Source organism: Sphaerodactylus townsendi, linkage group LG12 (genome assembly GCF_021028975.2).
Source record: "Sphaerodactylus townsendi isolate TG3544 linkage group LG12, MPM_Stown_v2.3, whole genome shotgun sequence".
NCBI lineage: Eukaryota > Metazoa > Chordata > Lepidosauria > Squamata > Sphaerodactylidae > Sphaerodactylus > Sphaerodactylus townsendi.
Window position 1 is genome coordinate 18,750,208 of NC_059436.1, and position 22,021 is coordinate 18,772,228.

Sequence of the window (22,021 nt, forward strand, 5' to 3'; positions counted from 1 at the left end):
TAAGAGTGATGGCATAAAAATGCCAGATGGCCAATTAATCAAATGCTACTAAAAGGAAGCCTATAAACACTTGGGCATTTTTCAGCAGGATTACATCAAGTATAGGCAAGTGAAGACTGGGTCATCAGAGAATACACACAGAGGGTCAAGAAAATTTTGAAATCCAAATTAAATGGTGGGAATACCATCAATGTCATAAACATCTGGGCCATACCCGTCATCAGGTGCACCACTGGAACCATCAACTGGACACAGACTGATTGGGTAGAAAAACCTGGAAGCTTATGACAGTGCACTATGCCTTACACCCACTAGTGATACTAATAGACTATACCTGCCCCAGAGATCTGGTGGCAGAGGATTACTGAAAGGAAAGCGAACAGTGGAGGAGGGGAAAGTGCACTGGCCAATTATGTGAATGAAAGTCAAGCACAGTCATTGATTGAAGTGAATACCGGGAATTTACTGCAAGTCTAGAGGACCTAACAGGAGTACAGAAAAAAATGTGATTAAAATGAGGATTGAAAGCTGGCACAATAAAGCATGGAAAAGATGAAGGACCTCTTAGGAGTGTGCGTCTTCCTACATTGATGAAAAATAGGATGAAAATAATGGATATTTTTTATAAATGTTGAAAGAAGAATTGCATGCACTTGCAAAAAGGTCATACATGGAAATCTGAAGAAGAGAGAAACTATATGAACCATGGAACAGGCACAGAATTTCAGGGTCCCATCAATACCAGAGCCATTCATATCCCTATTATGGATATCCTAGGACTAAGCCATACGAAAAGTCATACTCTGGATCTTCTATTTTGTACTAAGCAAGAATCTGGTGACCTAATCAGGGAGATACTGTTGAGTACCTTGTTATGGACTGATCATTTCTTGGAAAAGGTCTAGCTAACTGTCATCATCACCCCCACTATATCGAATCAATTGGAAAGTTTGCTGTTATGGATCAAAATGATTTCCAGAAACCACAACCAGATTTTAAGAGACCTCAAGGCAGTTCTGTTGAAGCCCCAATGGATGTCTGGATTATGAAGCTGATCGAGGCATTTACACAGAATCACACCCACACACTCCTAAGAGGTTTACAACTGAGCTAGAGGAGATGGAGTGTGAAAGGAAACAACTGGAATGACAACATCAGATGCTCATGCTGAATTGAACATAGCAAGCACAAATTCTTTCAGAAAGCCTATGAAATGATGTTCACCACGGTGAATAAGACTTCCTTCTCCACTGCTATTCTATCAGCTGAATCTCAACTAGTACAATAGTTTAAGGCGATTATGAATTCAACAGCTCCTGGGTGTAAGTCCCAAAGCAATAACAGATTGCTTTTCGTATTGTCGAAGGCTTTCACGGCCGGAATCACTTGGGTGCTGTGTGGTTTCCGGGCTGTATGGCCGTGTTCTAGCAGCATTCTCTCCTGACGTTTCGCCTGCATCTGTGGCTGGCATCTTCAGAGGATCAATTCCACAGATGCAGGCGAAACGTCAGGAGAGAATGCTGCTAGAACACGGCCATACAGCCCGGAAACCACACAGCACCCAAGACTGCTTTTCATCAGTGATGATTTTGCACCTTTCTTTGCTAGTAAAATCACTCCGATCTGGCACAGCATGGACTCCAGTTTTCCTATAGATGTTCTCCCTTAGATAAACCCTGCCTGGTTACATCAGTGGAAAGTTTTGGTTTCTTGAGCTATGCTAACAATATAATCACAACTATGACGGTAACGTCATCCAAGGTAGATTCTTGCCCTAGCTGGTCAAAGCATGTGGAGAAAAGGTTATAAGTTTATACCTCTTTGGTGGAGAATTTTTCTTCCCCTAAAGCAGTGATGGCGAACCTCTGGTATGGGTGCCAGAGGTGGCACTCAAAGCCCTCTCTGTGGGCACGTGCACACAGAGTTCATCATGTGGGGGGCGAAAAATCACCCCCCCACACACACACATCTAGGCTGGCCTGAGCCACTGAGTATGACGTGTGCGCACCGCGGTGAGCAGGGAGGACTTGGCTGGCGGGCCTGGTGCCTGTGCTCCAGGTGGCTGCTGCCCAAGGCGAAGGGGGGGGGGGTGCAGAGGAGGCAGAGATGCTAGAGAGGCACAAAGTGGTGCCCGCGGGACTTGCTGGAGGCTAGAGCAGGCTGGCCCCTGCTCGAGCAGGTGGGGCGGAGGAAGAGGGAGCCAACTGGTTTTTTCTAAACTGAAACCTCAGCATTCAGGTTAAACTGTCGGGTTGGCAGTTTGCGATAAATAAGTGGGGCTTGGGTTGCAATTTGGGCACTTGGTCTCAAAAAGGTTCGCCATCAGTGCCCTAAAGCCACTTAAGGAAGTGGTTACTACTTTTAAAAAATCTGCAGATCAAGAACTAATTGTGGATCAGTTTCAAACTTATTTATTTTAGTTAAGCTAATACAGAGAATTGTAGGGTTTTTTGGATAACGAGTCTGCCATTGACCCATTTCAGGTTAGCTTCAGGCCTGGCTATGGGACAGTTTTAGTTGCTCTTGTGAGCCATGTCTATTTACAAATGGATAAAGGGGGAGTGCCAGTCTTGATACTATTTGGTTGATCTATGTCGTTTGATACAGATGTTAATGCTATCTTACTGAGGCATTTAGACCTGAAGATGAAAAGAATGACTCTTGTATGTTTTTTATCTTTGTTAACAGATTGTATACAGAGGGTATTCTGGAAGAGATTATGGTGCATACTTTGCATGGAATTGGTTTGGTTCTGAGTCTGTAAAGATTTTGGGGGTGATCTTCAATCCATCCTGTTTGTGAAAAGCTTTTTCAACTGTATCAGGAAGGCAACTTATCTTTCCTTCTAGACTTAACTGGCCTGGCACGTTGACCCATGCCACTGCAAACCTTGACCTTAGACTATTGTCATGTTTTCTACACTTGAAAACAACTCAGAAACTTACTGTGGAATAGCTCACAGGAGGCCAAATGATCTGCCTCCTTCCAAGAATTTAGACAATGATGCATGATAGATTGTCTTCAATGGGCCTTTGGTGGATAAGGGCTATATTTGTATCTTTACAGGAGGATTGCTTTAATGAAACTAAGAACTGCCCTCCATCCTATAAAGGGAACAGTGTGGTATACAAATGTTTCAATTAAATAAAAAGTCCTTCTAAATTTCAAAGAAGCCAATTGCAAGCACACAGATGTCTCCTGTACCTCTGACAGTGGTACAGAAGAAAGATCATGGGGGTAAAGTGTAGAGAGCTGAGGAAGGACATGGTAAACCACCCATAAACATAGTCTACCTAGTAAACATTGTGATGTGATGTCACCCCATTGGTCATTAATGACCTGATTCTTGCCCAGGGAATTACCTTTATCTATTAAAGTCCAGCAGGCAAATAGTCTGCCAGAATGTTTCTTCCCTCTGAACTTCTGAAGACTTAGGCTCATTCCGCACATGCAGAATAATGCACTTTCAAACTGCTTTCAGTGCTCTTTGAAGCTGTGCGGAATGGCAAAATCCACTTGCAAACAGTTGTGAAAGTGGTTTGAAAACGCATTATTTTGCGTGTGCGGAAGGGGCCTTAGATTTTTTTGAGGAGCTTCAGCTGTCCCGGAAATTCTATGCAAAAGAATGTTGTACCTTGTTTCTATTCTATAATACATCACCTCTTGCTATACTGTTCCCTATTCTCTGTAGATCAAATAGAGCAAGAGTAACATAATTATGCAATGTAACAGGATTACACTTCCCAGCACTAGCTGGGGATACTCATTTACATCTCCAACTAAATATCTCCTCAAATTAACACATTTTATGCAAGTGAGCTTTGATGTGAAAAATGAACATAATATTTAGCAGAGCTCTTCCTCCTTATCAAGGAGCGCCATTTAGGGAGAGTTTCAGACCACTACTGATTAATGCTGGGCCTAGACCACTGAGTATTAGGAAGTATTTAAAACCCACAACAAATACTCTTGAAATAAATTGAGGTTAGTATGTGTTTTGCAGCTTAATCTTGAATATGCCCTAAAGCAGTTCTTTGAAACTTATACTGTAAATCCTATACACACACAACTGAAAAATCTTAGCTTCCCTAAACCCTCAAGTGATGCCCCACCCCCATAAATCCTTATTCCTCATTTTCACCAGATGTTATGGGGTAATCTTAAGTAAGTGGAGGTGCCTAGATGAGAAACAAGCCCTCAAAAAAGTAGCCGGGTTCGGATCTGAACTGCGACATAACAGGCAAGCAGTTTGTATTAGTTGCACATTGCTGATGTTGAAGGGAAAGACCTCCTTGTTGCTTTTAATCACTGCCGGTTTTATTTTTCTGTGTCATCCCTGCCAGTGCCTATAAGCCTCAAACAAAAGAGGCCATCCTGCCCTACCACGTTGGGGTGGGGGTTGAAAGTGAGGCATTCCCTTCAGCAAGGATGTGGCAAACAGACTCATATGTTCCAATGGGAGGGGGAAATCCTGGGAGAAAGTGCGTCAAACCCAGTCCAGATTCTGACGTCTGCAACATGCTTTAGGTTTCACTTGAAAACAACACTTGAGAATCCCTCATTGGACATCCAATCTGCTAAATTTTGTTTTAAACTACACCCTGAGTTTAGAGGTCACTGATACATAAATTCCAAAATGTGACAAGATATCCCAGCGAACATGCAACTGCTCCAGTCCTGCTTTTGAAATACAAACCTTGAAGTTGTTTTAAAATCATTAAGACTTTGGCTCCCAATTTAAATTCTGCCATGAATTACTATTACAGGACAAAAATACCAAGATCTTAGCATAAGATCTTTCCTGATTCAGAAAATCCATGTAGTAAGCAATAAGTTATGACCCATCATAATTGTGCAAGTAATTAATATGTATGTATTATAAACATTACTGCTAGTAATTTTTATGTTTGCTGGGCACTGGGACATTACACGTTTGCTGGGCACTGGGTCTACTAATTTGACGGGTGATGTTTCTTCTGCATGCATTACAATACATCTGTAAAGGACTGTAAAGGCAGAGAATTCACATAATATTTAAGACGCAGGCATTACAATGTTCATCACATTTTGTCCTGTCTAGTTTCCATTGAAAATCAATGTTTTTAAAGTAGTATAACTTGCCCAATGTAAATCAGAGATTTAGTCAAAAAGTAGTTTTTTGAAAAATAAAACCTGTCAATCTTAGCCAAATAATCATCTGCATTTTTGAAAACTGATGTAACATTTATGTGCTCATCTTTGCATGTGTTTCCAAATCTCCAAGAAACAGAATCCAGATGTTAAAATCTGAGATAAAATATCTTTTTGAGTGAAACAGCCTGAGCAGCAAGAATAGTTTTTTTTTTTAAACTCCAAATCTGGCAGTTTATGGATTAAAAGAAACAGAAAGCGTACTGGCATTGTATCTAGTAAAGGGAGCTACAAAAGAGCTCCACCACAAACTGAACATGGCATGTCAAACAAAGCAAGATTTACAGCAAATATCTCCTATTTTACAGCTTGTTTGGAAAACAATTCCTTTTTTAAAAACACAGAAAGTCCAGGAAATAACGAAGATTGTGCAAGAACCATCCATAACTTGTATTTCAGTTCAGTTTGGAGTGCAATTTCCTGGTCTGGATATTGCATGTGCTATCAGAAGTTTTTCTTTTTAGATACTGGGGAGAGACACAGACCAAATCTGAAAAGCGCATTCTGAAGGCCGGTTTCCTTTAATCTTTGCACTTTTTAACGCATTCCAGAAATATTACACAAGGAAACTCAACAGGCACAAATATAATATGAAAATATGTCACACTGATACTTCTGGGAAATCATGCCTTATGCCACAGAAGACTTATTTATTTAATTAATGTATAGGTCGCCCTCCCCCGTGGGGCTCAGGGCGGCGAACAACAGGATAAAATAGGATAACATAGTAGTTTAACAATTTAAAACCCACAAAATTGCTATTAAAATTTCTAAGAGGTGTTAAAAACATGCAGAGATGGCGAGAAAAGTTCAAACCCCACCCCCCCACACACTGAGTCCACTGGAGGCCTGATGTATTTCTTCTTTCCTCACCTGAGCCCCCTGCCCCATTCTGAGCCCCAGCTCCATTGATTCCGTGAATCGGCTTCCTCTTTGCCGCCACCAGCCCCGAGAGCGAAGCCTTGCTGGACAGTTTGCCCATGCTCCGCTCCCAAGATTCCACCTGCAGCTTCTTGGCCTGGGGCTCTTGAGTCCTCCTGCAGGAAGTCTGTAGGCTTGGCTTTAGACAGCAACTTTGCAGGGGGGCGAGCAGATTCTTGGTCGGAATCAGAGTCTTCCAACAGCCGCCTCGCCTGGGCTTCCTCCAGGAGAGCCTTCATCTCCTGCTCATCCTCCTCCACTGCCAGCCGCTTCTGCTCCTCCTTGTCATCCTTGCACTGCTGCAACATGGATTCAAAGTCCACGTGGGCCTGGCACTGGTTCAGCTCCTTCAGCTCCTGCAGGTTCTCCAGAATCTCCATTTTCAGCTTGGAGTCTTTGGTTCTGTTCTGCAGAACCTTCATTGGGTTGTTGAGCTCTTCATCTTCTCTCTCCTTCTGCACCCGCTTCTCCTCCTCCTCCTCCTCCTCCTCCTCCTCCTCTAGCAGCCTTTCCGCTGGGAAGTTCCATGTAGCCCCATGTTCCAGGGCATAGTCAATGTTTTAGGGGTCTGTCTTGAAAGTGATTTCTGCAAGACAGTGTGTACATTTGATATAAAACCGGAAGATGGGAAGTCCCAGGTAGGATTCACTCTGAACTGTCTCCTTGCGGGCATTAAACTTCTTGCCCTTGTAGATGTACTTGCCACATGTCTTGCACCTCATGTTAAAGGGAGCCATAAGCCGCACCACATACTGCCGGTCCTTTGGAAGTTTAAGCTTGGGGAACTTCGATGGATTGAAGTCTGGAGGGTAGTATTTATTCAACACTTTTCTCTCTGGCTCATTCCGCACATGCAGAATAATGCACTTTCAAGCTGCTTTCAATGCTCTTTGAAGCTGTGCGGAATGGCAAAATCCACTTGCAAACAGTTGTGAAAGTGGCTTGAAAAGGCATTATTTTGCGTGTGCAGAAGGGGCCTCTGCCATCTTATCATTTCACACTTGACTCTCCCTTCCTCTCACTCTCAAGACTTCTGGGATCCTTGGATGTCCCTGCCCCTCACACTATTTGCCCAGAGGAAACCACCACCACCACCCCCCTCATAGATGGAAGTTGCACAAGTAATTCGGTATACATCTGGTGGTAACTCTGTAAAGTTATATCCAAACCACTTCAGAAAGATTTTTGCTTGCCGCAGAAAAATTATAGAGCATTTGTAATTATAGGGCAGAAGTCTAATCCAAAACTGGCAGGAAAAGGGTTGGATATTCTCCTTCTCTTATTATAAATAATGGGGTGAGCCATTTAATTAATAGTCTGCCTTTAACCAATTCATTGACTATATTCACACTGAGTCTTGTGACTGCCAGAACATCGCTATAAATACTGAAAGCAGTTTACAATTTAATAAAAACTGCTATAAATTGTTTGAAGATCATTTTAAAGATGAGCTTCAAACAATTTATAGCATCTTTAAAATGGGATTATTATTTTTTTTTTGAAAAAGTGAAACTCGTGTCTCTACCCATATTACTCAACAAGAACTTAAGACGACTGCTGTTAAATCATTTTAGACCCTGGATTTTATGACCTTACAGAGCCCCCATATACTTTCAGTGTAAAGCTACATCCTCTTTTTGTAACCCTCTTCTGCTCCAAAATGCAGCCCTAACAATATGACTGATTTATTAAGCAGATGAAAGCTTGGAGCACTAATAAATAGGTTTGCAATTCTGGAAGAAATGATGACATAAGAGCGTTTTTCTTTGTTTCAACAGACTTAACAAAATATTGGATAAGCAAACAAATTTACACAGAGACATGATCCACGTACAACCATTGTCTGTTGTCGTAAAACAAGCCTTAGGAATATCTAGGGTTCCATTTTCTCTGCCTCTTCCCTCACATGCAGCTTAGCAACTTTTCACTTGCGCTTTCTCAATGAACCATCACTTGCCACCATCTGAATCACAAATGGCAATTTCTCTTCCATCCCAGCTAGGATACTAAATCACAGTTTAATCCAGGTTTGGAATCATGGTATGGATGGGGTAGCTTGTGGTTTAGATGAAATAATAAACAACGGTTTTGCTGTAAAAGCAGAAGCAATGAATTTAGGAACCACATGTGAAGGGAGGAGAGAGGTATGGTATGAAGAATTTCTACAGATTGTTATCATGGCAGACTATGGTTTGTTATGCGGGAAGCACTTCCCTGGTGCACAGGGCTAAATAGCATTCTCTTCCAGATTATGTTATTAAGAAGGAGAGTTTGGATTTATATCCCCCTTTTCTCTCCTGTTAGGGGCTTACACTCTTCTTTCCCTTCCCCCCCCCCCCGAACAAACACCCTATGAGTTGGGTGGGGCCGAGGGAGCTCCAAAGAACGGTGACTAGTCCAAGGTCACCCAGATGGCATGTGTTGGAGTGCACAAGCTAATCTGGTTCACTAGATAAGCCTCCACAGCTCAACTGGCAGAGCAGGGAATCAAACCTGATTCTCCAGATTAGAATCCACCTGCTCTTAACCATTAACCCACACTGGCTCTATATTAAAGTGGTTATTGCTAGTATGATTCACAGCTGAGAATATGTTTAGTTTCTTTGCTCATTTCTACAGAGTACTTAACTCATTTTTGAGGAGCCACATGGCGTAGTGGTTAAGTACTTGCACTGCTACTCACACTGTCAAAGGTCGAGCCCCCTGTGAGTCAGATATCCTGGCAGCTGGCTCATGGTCAACTCAGCCAGCCATCCATTTCTTGGTTGGTAAATGAATACCTAGCTCATAGCTAGGGGGTAAAGAATAGCCGGGGAAAGCAATGGCAAACTACCCCACAAAAATGGCTTGCCTATGAAATCACTGCTTGCAGAGGTACTCCAGGGTCGAACACGACTGAAGGGGAACTTTACCTTTACTTAACTCATGTATACAGTTTCAAATATTTAGTGATCTGGTGGATCACAAACTAAAATTACAGGGCAACTGATGTTTAATTTACTCACTAATCACAAGTTTTCAGATACAATATACCTAAACTATGCAGCTCAAAGGCATTTGTTTGTTTGTTTTTAAATTCCCAGATGTCTTTGTTTGAATGTTGCTAATCCTTTTGTATGTATTATTCAAATCAAGGGTTCTGCTATGTGTGTTCAGGAGCAGTTTGGGATCCCTTTCGTTTATTATTCAGATCATTAAACTGACAGTAGAATCCTGTGCAGTTACTCCAATCTAAATCCACTAGCATCAACAGACTGAACTCTGCGTAGGATTGGACTATCAGGACTGGGCAGACAAACCCTTCCAAATCATTTCAGCGAAACAGCAGCAAATTTGTTTTACTGCAGAGATGCAGAATATCACTGCCAGTCGCTTACACTCGTAAGAAAGGGCAGCCAAGCACATGCTCAATAAAACAGAACTCTCCTAAGGCACCCTTGTTTAAGGTACAAAGCAATGAAAAACTGCTTGACGTGCAGCAGAATGCACAACGAACAGAGAAACTGCAAGCTTGGTCCTATACACATTTCTTTAAAAGTAACTCCAGTAAATTAAATGGTTTGTTCCCTCAAATAGGTTTGCATACAATCACACCACCTAACTTCCATATATGGATATCTCTTAAAGAGGCAAAGATGTGGTAGTTTCAGTGATCAGGACATTTATTTTTGTAATGTGATTTCAGACACATACACAGACCCCGGTATTCAAGACTGTTGACAGTAGAACAGGGAACAGTAGAACAGATTATTTGAGAAAATTTGTATCCCGCTTCTTATGCACAATGCACATGATAAAACACAGAAAGTGAACATAAGAACATAAGAACATAAGAACAAGCCAGCTGGATCAGACCAGACTCCATCTAGTCCAGCTCTCTGCTACTCGCAGTGGCCCACCAGGTGCCTTTGGGAGCTCACATGCAGGATGTGAAAGCAATGGCCTTCTGCGGCTGCTGTTCTGACCACCTGGTCTGCTAAAGTATTGTCAATCTCAGATCAAGGAGGATCAAGAGGTGGTGATGGCCACTAACCTGGATAGCTTTAAAAGGGGCTTGGACAGATTTATGGAGGAGAGCCCTTCGGGGACGGGGCGGGATAGAAATTTAAAGTATAAATAAAAAAAAATAAAGAAGTCAATTTATGGCTACCAATCTTGATCCTCCTTGATCTGAGATTGCAAATGCCTCAACAGACCAGGTAATCGGGAGCAACAGCCGCAGAAGGCCATTGCGTTCACATCCTACATGTGAGCTCCCCAAGGCACCTGGTGGGCCACTGCGAGTAGCAGAGAGCTGGACTAGATGGACTTTGGTCTGATCCAGCTGGCTTGTTCTTATGTTCTTATGTTCTTATGTTCTTAAGATTGGTAGCCATAAATCGACTTCTCCTCCATAAATCTGTCCAAGCCCCTTTTAAAGCTATCCAGGTTAGTGGCCATCACCACCTCCTGTGGCAGCATATTCCAAACACCAATCACACGTTGCGTGAAGAAGCGTTTCCTTTTATTAGTCCTAATTCTTCCCCCCAGCATTTTCGATGTATGCCCCCTGGTTCTAGTATTGTGAGAAAGAGAGAAACATTTCTCTCTGTCAACATTTTCTACCCCATGCATAATTTTGTAGACTTCAATCATATCCCCCCTCAGGTGTCTCCTCTCCAAACTAAAGAGTCCCAAACGCTGCAGCCAATGTAAAGTGTAAAAAACATCAAACAAAAGCCATACAATCAGGAATTAGATTGAAATTTAAGCCTAACCAATGGGAATGTTGTTTCTCAGTTCACTGTGTGGTTACTTCACTAGGATAAACGTTTGGACATTATAGTGAACAGATCACTGGCTCGGTTACCCCAGTAACAGGGACAGGTTTCTGCTTCTTTACCTGCTCTGGTACTTGTCCCTTCTAAAATTGTCAAAATGCAGTGCCGATTTCAAAAACATGCATGCGTCAAAATGCTCGAAAACCTGTCTCCTCCACCACCTTTCTTCAACTCAGCCATCATTAAAAGATGCAAAATTGTCAAAGGCTGTTCTTGAGACTGTGCTTCTAAAGTTGTCCTTAGTGTCACAACAATAGCACCATGAAAGGAACACAGACTGAAAGGAGTTTTGACTTAGGAGCTTTACGATCTCTCAGTGCCATTCTGATTGGCTGAGCTCTTCAGTCTCCCTGGAGGCCAGTAGATTTAATGGTCTTCTTTTAGCTGTCTCATAATGCAAAAATGAGTAAACATGTAGAGTTTGGCGTGTGGCATTCTGCTCTACAGCCTTGTGTCTGGAAGAGTGGCCGGGTTAGGGAAAGAGATCCTCGCGTTAAAACGCTGGCATGGATTTCTTCTTAGCTTGTTTAAACAAGACGGCTGTGCGGAGTGTAGCTCGGGGAAAAGAATGTGAACTGTTTGGGACTGGAGGTTTCTCTGGGCTATGGTAGCTGTCAGATGTATATACACAAGCTATATCAGAATGAGATGCCTCATTTCTCTTGGCAGTTGTGCGCATTTCACCTGATTACCATTTATAGTAAATGTTCTTTAATGAGCACAGTTGTGCTTGGGCCTGTGCTGACACAAAGGCAAGACGGAAATTGCCCAAGATTGCAAGATGCTTGACGGGATTCTGGTTTTTTCGAAGAAATACCCACACCTTCTGAAGGGATGGGGGAGCCCTCCTCCTCCTCCTCCTCCTCCTCCTCCTCCTCCTCCTCCTCACAATTCTGAATGAGCCACAGATCTTGATAATCACTGACAGCTGTGGCTTAGTTCATGCTGCAACTTGCTCCCTCCAAGAGGAATCGGAGATTAGGACATTCCCTGCCACTGGCAGAAGAAGCCCAAAGAAGGTCAGGCCAGCATAGTGCACAAAAAAGTCAATATTGTGATTTATAATCCTGCATGGCAAAAGAACATAAGACTGGCTCTGTTGGATCAAGCCAATGGTCCATCTAGTCCAGCATCCTGTCTCACACAGTAGTCAAGCATTGGCCCAGAGGCATAGTGGTCAAGAAGATGAAGAATTTGAATTTATATTCCTTCTTTCTCTCCTGTAAGGAGACTCAAAGGGGCTTACAATCTCCTTTCCCCTTCTGCCCTTCCCGCCACAACAAACACCCTGTGAGGTTGGTGGGGCTGAGAGAGCTCCATAGAGCTGCAACTAGCCCAAGGTCACCCAGCTGGCATGTGTTGGAATGCACAAACTGGGGCCGTTTCCGCACGGCCCATTAATGGCACCCTGGGGACGGGAAATACGCCGTCCCCAGGGACCCATTCGTACAGGCGGCGCTGCTGCAACGCAGCAGCGCCGACCTGACTCTGCTCCCTCTCCCCCAGGGCGGCGTCAAGCCGCCCTGAAAAACAACCCTTTAAAGGGTTGTTTTTCCTTCAACAGCGTGTTCCCGGCAGCGCATAGGTGCGCAGACAGCACCGCCGGCTGAACACGCTGCTGAGCTTCACCGTCCGACTCACCTTGTCGCAAATTAGGTTGCCTGCTGGCTGTCAAAGCGCCATAAGCTGTCCTCCGACCCTGGAGGTCGGAGGGCAAAGCGTGGGCGTGGGCTTCGACGCCGAGCAGGCGAACCGGCTTGCGACAAGGTGAGTCGGACGGCTGACTCCATCAGGGGAAGAGGCGGCTCCGATACGGAGTCAGCCGCCCGGCTGTCGCTTCTCCAGAGGCCGTCCATCTACCCGGCGACTCCAGGGCCGTTGCATGCTTGCATGCGAATGGCCTCCGCCTCCACGCCGGCGGAATTCTTGCCGGCGTGGAGGCGCCCTTACGGCCGTGCAGAAAAGGCCTGGGTTTGATTCCCTGCTCTGTCACTTGAGCTGTGGAAGCTTATCAAGTGAACTGGATTAGCTTGTGCACTCCAACACATGCCAGCTGGGTGACCTTGGACTAGTCCCGTGGTGGCGAACCTTTGGCACTCCAGATGCTATGAACTACAATTCCCATCAGCCCCTTCCAGCATGGAGTGCCAAAGGTTCGCCACCACTGGACTAGTCACAACTCTTCGGAGCTCTCTCAGCCCCACCTACCTCACAGGATGTTTGTTGGGAGGAGAAAGGGAAAGGAGTTTGTCAGCCCCTTTGAGTCTCCTTACAGGAGAGAAAGGGGAGGTGTAAATCCAACTCTTCTTCTTCTCCTGTCTGTGCCACTGTGGAACCCAACAGGAGGAGGAGGAGCTGCATCACTGCCATGGTCCCCTGCCCCCACCTGGACTGAGGGTGTCCAAGCTATAAATGTTCATGGCCATCACTGCATTCACTGGCAGAGAACTCCACAGTTTAAAAGAATTAAAAGTATTTCCTTTTGTCTGTCCCAAATCTAGTGCCCCTCAACCTTACAGGGTGCCCCCAAGTCCTCTGAACTGTAACACACAGCTCAAATTTTTCATGGAAAATGGGATTATCAAATGTTTGGATAAATGGGAATGTTATTTAAATATGTTTGGCTTGGCTAAAGTTAAGGAGATAAAAAATTAGGCCAAGGCCAATGGTGCAAAATAATTAAAGATATATTTTATGACTCAGATAAAATTCCCTATGTGTTTCGCCCAAGAGGCTTCTCCAGGAGAATATCCTTGGCCAAAGTTAACCAATGAATGTTAGATACTGTTTAGTTTGGTTTATTAGATTTATGCCCCACCCTTTCCTGACAGGGCTGGGAAATTGCAGCCACCTGGGACTTCAAAGAGCTGGTGATGAGACATCAAACCAATCCTAAAGGACTTTGATAAACATACATCAATCCTCCTTGAACTAATTTCCCTAGATTTGCACCAGGAGGAGAAAGCTGCCAAGTGAAATAGCATTATATATCTTATTTGTGGATCACCTGCGTAGAGACAAGATAATTTAACACTACCAGAATTACTCACTTTCAGAAGCTGCGGTTGATCAGCTTTCAAGGTAATGAAAGAACACAAAACTGGGCTACTGGATTTTATAACAACAGATCCTAGCGCAGAGGAAGATGTCACACTGGTGATGACTTCAGATCAGAGTACCATAGCCTTCTTGGCCAGTATGGGGCTATCAGGGTGATTTTCCATCAGTTTCTGCTTCAACTTTGTGATCAGTTAGCCTTTATGCTTGGCCTCATTTGGGTGGGTGGAGGCACCTAAAAAGAGCGGAGAACACAGTCACTTGATGATTTTTCACCACTGCAGTCAGATTGACACTGGCCATCTCAAAATGGCTCCGGATGTGACTGGAGGTTGTGGGATGCAGCCTCCACTGTGTCTGTTCTAATATCCTGCTCAGCCAAGTCACTAGCACATTCATAGTTCTAGCCATATGTTCCACATTTTACTAATACCAGATGTTTTCCTGCTCATGTTGTTAAGTGTTAAGGATTCATCATGAAGGGACCTTGATCTTGCACACACCCACACCCCTTTTCTGTTCATGTATCTCCCGTTGCTGACGTTTGACTATATGAAGAAACATGCCACGTCCGGTTTGTGTTTTAGAAAAAATAGCAGTGCTAGTCTGACGGTTCCAAGTTCCAACCTCTTGGACTCTGCATCCAATGCATGTGATCCTTCCGCTTCTTGAAGGTGATCTCCCCACCTGAGGGGACTGCAATCCACACAACTAGAACGCACACAGAAACTGAATCAAGGTCACTCATTTTTCTGGGAGACCACCAAGTAGTTTTCTAAGCTGATCTAAACTTCTATTGCCTTTCTTGGGAAAGGAACATTTTGTCCCTTTGATTTTACCCAATACAGCTTATTGCGTAATTAATGCACACTAATTCCTTGCTTGTTATGTACATATACATTGGTGTGTGTGTGTGTGTGTGTGTGTGTGTGTGTGTGTGTGTGTGTGTGTGTGTGTGTGTGTGTGTGTGCGTGTTTGTGGCAAAGATTGTGTTTCCACAGAACTCAACCCATGCTTTTGCAACTGGGGAAATGTGATGATCCAGCAATGAACTATCCTTCAGTAAGCCACAATCAGATGCTATTCTCTTGAACAGATGAGGCCCCAGGACACACAACCAAACCCATAGATAAGACGTTTTTAACTGCGGAATTCTGTCAGGTGATTTACCTACGTGCGTCTCTAGAGCTCCCCTCCACACACACACTTTTAAGTTAAGCAGAATTTATTACTGGCAAGACAGCATTGCTGTTATCAGCAAATAAAAAGCAGTGACATTAAAAGTAATTGACATTAAGATGCTATGACATTAAAATTAATCGTGTTTGATAGTTGCTTGAGATTGCATCTAAAATGCTCCAGGGTTCGAGCTTCAGCACATTCTGACATTCAGTCCTCCCCGCACTTTGTGCCTCTGTTATGCAATGTTTTCCCCCCACTCCACTCTCTGCAACCATCTGCACTGTCAAGCTGTGTAGATGGGGTACATCTCTCTCTGTGTGTCTGCACACACAAAAGGATGAGCACAGAGCAAGAAACACTGAAGCATGCAGCTGAAAGGGACTTCAAGGGTTATCTGGCCAGCTCCCTGCACCATGCAGGGAATGCACCACTATGCTCCCCCCCTCCCCCAGTGGCCCCTGCTCTGTTTGAAGATTAAAGGCATCTTGCAAAATGGGTTTAAGTTAGGAAAGAGAATGGCTCGATTGCTGGATGCCTGCTTAGAACTCACTGCCACAGAAAACAATTGAGGGGATGTTTTCCAGTTTCATTAGTGTCACAGGAGCTGCTGCAGCGCACTGTCCAAGAAAACAAAACAATGTTCGGGAGTTCCCAGTGCAAATTTTGTCTCTGCCTTGTGAACTCACTAGGTCGTTTTTATTTTTATTTTTCTTTATCTTTATTTACCTTTAATAGACATAGGTAGATCAAAATTTACACAGACACATTCTGCAGTCTCAGTTATAATTCAATAGCAAGGAAATAGTCCATATAGCTTGATGGTTGACTTCGAGGGGTTCAGATCACTTCAGATTTTTTTTAAAGAAATAGCCAGAGCAAATGACAGGAAATACCCCTACACATCAATGTAAAAATACAATCTAATATAAAATTGCAATATAAATAGATCTGATTAGCAAGTTAAAAACAAAATAATACAGCAATATCGTATTTATTTATTATTTATTTTTTACATTTATACCCTGCCATATCTCTACGACTCAAGGCGGTATACAATGAAACAATCAAATAAATACAATAAAGCAACCCACTCCCCCCCCCCCCCATCTGCTAGCCTATTTTACAGGGCTTTTGTAAAGGTTGTAACCAGGTTCAAATTCCCGCTCTTGCCATGCAAGTTTGCTGGGTGACCTTGAGCCAGTCGCACACTCTCTGCCTAACCTACCTCACAGGACTGTTGTGAGGTTAAACGGAGAGAAGAAAGATATCAACTCCTTTGCGTCCCCATTGGGGAGAAAGGCAAGATGTAAACAAAGTGAATTGGATAAATAAATAATCTCTATACCAGGCATATGAAGACCCCTATGAACCAGGTTTCAATTTTTCATGGCAACCTTGTGAAAGAATTTGCACCTAAGAACTGCCACTTCCTGACACCCAAAAGTTTTCACACCTTCAGTAATAGTGTTATTAGGAAATTCAGTAAGTACAACTCCCAGCCATACTCTCCCTTCACTATCCTATTGGATATCGTTTCAAGCCAATCCTTTCAAGCCAATCACACCCAATCTTCTGCTATTCTTAAAATGGAAAATGTTCTTCTATAAGAAGAATGTTGGAGATTTCAAATACTATTTTAAGCAATTACTGGTTAAAAAATTAGTCCAAATTCTGCACCAAAAAAGCCAGGCAATCAATTCTACTCTAAATTTTGTAGGGTAAAATATTTACACGGATGGCAAATTTTGTTAGCCAAGCCAACAATTGTTTTATTTTCACTGCTCTCTCTCTCTCTCTCTCTCTCTCTCTCTCTCTCTCTCTCTCTCTCTCTCTGAGGAATGTGTGGATTTGGGTTAAAAGAAATGATGCATCTGAAAAGAATCCATATAAACGTATGTGCTCATGTTTGAGGTATGTTAGCTGTCTGGATTCTTTTGGTATCTCAAGAAAGAAGGAACCTTTGTCCTCCTTCATGGAATGGAGTGGATGTAGAGCCCTACATAAAAACGGCCTTTTGCAATCTTGTTTCCCTACAATGGGTACAGCAGGATTTTGGTGCTGTTTAGAGCTGCGATCTCAACGTGGCGCCTGAGGGCACTATGATGCCCATTTTCTTCTTTTGCAAACAGTCAACACTGCTTTTTCCTCCATCTTTGCAGGAGGCACTTCAACAAAGCCCAGGAGACTCACCTTTGGGTCTGTAGGGACCACCCATTCTGAAATAGCTGCCCCCTCATAGAAAGAGGACTGGCTTGGAACCTCAGGAACCCATTTTGTGATTGGCCATGCCTACCATGGAATCCATTTAGTGGTGGATTCCATTCTTCTTTCTTAAATCTCCGAGTGTGCGCAGCCTCAAGAAGGCTGGGTGACGCCCTGGTTTAGAGGGGTATGGAAAAATCCAAAATGCAAGTGACCACAATTTTATAAGCAACAGGACTGATATTCTGAAGAGCTTGCCAGTATGCATGCATACAGTCAATTGTATGTTTTAGAAGTTTAGCTGGCATGTTTGAAAGGCTGCCTACACCGGTTCATACATCTAACCAAAAATGCATCCCAAGAAAGAGATGAACTGTTCCTTCAAACTACTGAATACAATACCCAATAAAAAGATTTATCTAGTCAGTTACCAGCAGCAAGCAACACAGTATATCTTGTTTTAATAGGGACAATGAAATCACAACTGTTATTGCATTTAGACTGTTCCCCAAATTTAAATCACTTTCCTGCATTGTTTACATACTAATCTTTATCCTCCACAAAGGACAAGGGAGAATAGTTTCCCTAAAACTTTTACTCGTTTATGCACCATGAAAAGAGAAGAATCGCCAGTGATGCAAGAGGAATAAAGCTGACATTAGTGTACTGACATTAAAGATGGCTTACAGAAAATATGAAGTTTCAAAAATACTTCCCCTCATAATATTTAATAGAAGAAGAGGAGGAGGAGTTTGGATTTGTACCCCACCTTTCTTTCTTGTGAGACTCAAGGTGATTTACAAGCTCCTTTCCCTTCCTCTCCCCACAACAGACACCTGGAGAGGCAGGTGGGGCTGAGAGAGTTCTGAAGAACTGTGACTGGGCCAAGGCCACCCAGCAGGAATGTAGGCGTGTGGAAACACGTCTGGTTCACCAGATAAGCCTCTGCCACTCAGGTGGAAGAGTGGGGAATCGAACCTGGTTCTCCAGATTAGAATCCACCTGCTCTTAACCACTACACCACACATGCATATGTGCACCTCTGCAAAAATGTGGCGTAGGAGGTTAAGAGCTCTTGTATCTAATCTGGAGAAACCGGGTTTGATTCCCAGCTCTGCCGCCTGAGCTGTGGAGGCTTATCTGGGGAACTCAGATTAGCCTGTACACTCCCACACACGCCAGCTGGGTGACCTTGGGCTAGTCACAGCTTCTTGGAGCTCTCTCAGCCCCACCTACCTCACAGGGTGTTTCTTGTGGGGGGGGGGGAAGGGCAAGGAGATTGTAAGCCCCTTTGAGTCTCCTGCAGGAGAGAAAGGGGGGATATAAATCCAAACTCTTTTTCTTCCTCTTCTTCTTAAAAGTTTTTCCATTACATCAATGTCACATTCAAGTGCAAGTAGCTGATTTCAATTAAGGGAACTTTTTCACAGAATCGGATACTTCTGTTTTCAGCTAACCTTGAAAGTAGCAGTGGGAGTCTCCAGACCCCAATTCATTGGGAAAAGAATCTCTTGTGCTTGTGCAGAAATAACATAGGAACAACCTGAATAGTACCATGCTATGGAGATCTTCTAGGAATTATCCTTTCTAGCTCACAACGATGCTATTTCGTGCATCCCAGCTCTGGGGGGAAAATATTATTACTACTGCATACAAATGTAGCTTAAAGGCCATCAGCAACTAGACAGATGATAATTTTTCCAGGCACAAATGAAAATTTCTGCTTTCTAGACTAAGCTATACGCACTACCCTCTGACTTCTAAGAGTGTGTTCTTTGATAATATAGTGGCCTTTTCATATTTAATTAGCAGATGTGCTCTGTAGCTGTCCAAATGAAGCAGCATTGGTTGAGGTCCAGCATGCTAGAAACGTTGTGCTCATTCACCAGTACTCAATGACATCCCATAGCTCTCAGCTGCAGTATCCTTCTGTTCAGGTCACCGATATCAACATAGCTGGTTTGTGCAAAGGTCTCTGCAGCTTTGGCTAGACCTAAGGCAGCCTCCGGTCTAAAACTGGGACAACAGCCCAATGAAAGCTGCTCTATTTCTTCATGCAAAGGTCAGTGCTTGTCAGGCAAAGTTCATGTATGCACTCCACTCCAGGGCTTCCCTGAAAAAGCATATTTGGACTCCTGGGCTCCTGAAGCGTTTGCTATAAACAAATCACAGCAGTGCGCATTTAAGGCAGAGCAGGAAAAGAAAAACGACTCCAGGCAGCGCCTCGACTTTGCATGAGGAATGTCCCAAGTTCCGTTCCCAGAACCTCCAATGAACAAGGATCAGATAAGAGATGATATGAAAGACTCCTACCTGAAATGTGGCCATTCTGACTGTGTTAGACTGAAAGGGGCTTTCCTGACCTCTTACTTAAGGCACCCCACCCCACGAGGTGGGGGCCACAATAGAGAATGACATTCATGGTTTTATTTGTTGTAGGACCTTTATGTTTCCCATGCCTTACACAAAACATGAATGACTTCACTAAAATGCTGACATGTGTTCATGTCCAGTTGGTCACCTCCCAATTCAGTCTTTGTTTGGGCCTTTCCTCACTTACCTTAAGCCCCGCGCTACTCTCCTCAAGTAGCGCGGGGTCCCCCGGCACTCCCCACGACAGGGGCGGCGACAGCACAGCCGCCCCAAAGCTGCCGCTGTTGCGCCCCCTCAGCGCACGGCATCCCTGGCGCTCTTGTAAATGGCGCCTTTTGATGACCCTGCGCAGAGGGCAGGGTCGTGGGGATGCCCGGGCATGCGCCATGGATGCCGCTGAGCGCGCGGCATCGGGGGGATCGTGGTGAGTGGGGAAACGCCCTTTGAAAAGATTTCAGGACACACTGTTAGCATGTTAGTCTATTCTCAAATCCAGACATGATGCTAATATCCCCAGAAAACGGGGGCCTTCTTATACATACAATTTTATTCATACTATTCATTATTTATTTTTATTCAGGCCAATCCATAATATTTCTATTCAGGCCAATCCAATCGTATAAGAGTGGAATAAAATGTGTACACCTCACAGGATTTCATGTGAGAACACTTGATTATCATTTTTAAGATAACAGTTTCTTGGTACTGCTTCTAAGGAAAACTGTTTCACAGAATACAGGCGCAAAAGAAAAAAGAGCAAGAGAAGTATTGATGCTTTCTTAGAAGTGCTCATAGTGATGGGCAGCTATCCAGAGGGTATCTAGGGAAAATGTAGCCCGGTGCATAATCTTTTGTGCCCCCACCCCTGTATGGGCGGCTGCCCTCCCCCACCACAACCAAACAACTTTTTTTGCACCAGGTCTTGAAGTAAGTGTATGGACCTGGGAGAAGGAGGAGGGGTGAGGGGGCAATTTTCGGGGTGGGGGGACGTGACTAAATAGCCACAGCCCGGGGACATTTGACCCATATGTCCCCCTGGGCGGTATGCCCCTGCATCTATCACTTCGTATGCAGATAGACTGCAGCTTTGAAGCTTGGATTTATCAGCAAAGAAAACCCATCTGATGTGAGATGGCTACCAATCTTGATGGCTACCAATCTTGATCTTCCTTGATCTCAGATTGCAAATGCCTTAGCAGACCAGGTGCTCAGGAGCAGCAGCAGCAGCAGGCCATTGCTTTCATATCCTGAATGTGAGCTCCTAAAGGCACCTGGTGGGCCACTGCGAGTAGCAGAGTGCTGGACTAGATGGACTTGGGTCTGATCCAGCAGGCTAGTTCTTATGTTCTTATGTGATATCTGGACTAAGACTAGGTAACTTTGGGAAGAATTTCAGAAGCTCCAGAAAGGTTCTAACAGAGCCCCCAAAACATTTTCCAGCTGCAAGGTGATTTTCATGTGTGGCCATTTGCAAATACTCGGATGGATCTGCGATCCCATGAGTGGGAAGAAATACTATAGAAACCGTTCTTTCTGAAATGATGCCGCATAAAGACACTTAAATGCTATCGTCTAATATTTTATGGACAATAAGGAAGAAAAGAAGGGACAGTGCTGTCATTTATTTATTTATTTATTTGCTGGGTGAAGACTGGCTGCACACGCACATTTCAGCCTAAGTGAGGATATGAAAAGTGACACCGAACTAATCTACCAGGTATTCATTTTTGTCTCGTATTAGCACTGCTTGTAGGGTATAAGTGAAACGTCTTATCTGGTTATGTAGAATTATTGGAACATGCTCAGCACTTCACTAGTATGATATGAAAATGGCTAATACAGAATGATGCGGGTACCTGAGAGGCGCATTAGCTTTCCCAGATTGTGATGGCTGGCCACACATGCAAAACAGTAAGGTTACTTTTTAAGAACTGATTTGCCTTTTTCAAAATCAGACATTTCAACACCATTATAACCAAATGAGTGCCAGTTGGTGTAGTTGTTAGAGTGATGGGCCCCTTCCACACATGCAAAATAATGCGTTTTCAAACCACTTTCACAACTGTTTGCAAGTGGATTTTGCTATTCCACACAGCTTCAAAGAGCACTGAAAGCAGTTTGAAAGTGCATTATTCTGCATGTGCGGAATGAGCCATGGACAAGGATCTGGGAGAACTGTGTTCAAATCCGTGCTTTGCCATGGAAGTTCACTAGATGACCTGGTCACACCAGTGGTGTAGTGCCAACAGGGCAAGGGAGGCGATGCCCTGGGTGGC

The 22,021-nt window shown here is 43.8% G+C and overlaps 1 protein-coding gene and 1 pseudogene across 1 annotated transcript in view; one reads left to right on the top strand and one right to left on the bottom strand.

The window, feature by feature from the left end:
- The window catches only part of LOC125441899 (CXADR like membrane protein), a 71,079-nt gene that overhangs the window by 18,537 nt on the left and 30,521 nt on the right, over positions 1-22,021 (top strand). The window lies entirely within an intron of this gene.
- Positions 5,635-12,787, bottom strand: LOC125441649 (annotated as a pseudogene).